Source organism: Mandrillus leucophaeus, unplaced genomic scaffold, assembly GCF_000951045.1.
Source record: "Mandrillus leucophaeus isolate KB7577 unplaced genomic scaffold, Mleu.le_1.0 Scaffold344, whole genome shotgun sequence".
NCBI classification, from domain to species: domain Eukaryota; kingdom Metazoa; phylum Chordata; class Mammalia; order Primates; family Cercopithecidae; genus Mandrillus; species Mandrillus leucophaeus.
Window position 1 is genome coordinate 762,914 of NW_012103632.1, and position 593 is coordinate 763,506.

Consider the following 593-nt stretch of genomic DNA (forward strand, 5'->3'; position numbering starts at 1 on the left):
TTTCCTTTTTGAGACAGAGTCTCGCTCTGTTGCTGGGCTGGGTGCAGTGGTGATATCTTGGCTCACTGCAACCTCTGTCTCCTGGGTTCAAGAGATTCTCCTGCCTCAGCCTCCCAAGTAGCTGGGACTACAGGCGTGCACCACCATGCCCAGCAAATTTTTGTATTTTTTTAGTAGAGACAGAGTTTCACCATGTTGGCCAGGATGGTCTTGATCTCTTGACCTTGTGATCCATCTGCCTCAGCCTCCCAAAGTGCTGGGATTACAGGTGTGAGCCACCACACCCAGCCACATTGATCTTATTTTATCAACCCTACTCAGACATAGAAATCATTTAGATAACAATGATTAAGCTTCCTAGCAATTCATTTTATTTTCTTTTTTAGGGGGGAGGGTAGTTTGTTGGAAGCAAAACAGTAAAGAAAACATGAAGTGATAGAATTTGATAAATTTTAGAACATGTATAGAAGATATGAGTGTAACAGAAGTAATACATTAAAGTTTTAATAGTGATTTATTTTCATTGGATGAAGACAAGCATAAAATCTTATTGCTTTTACTTTTTATTTATATTTTTTTATCTAGATTGTCTG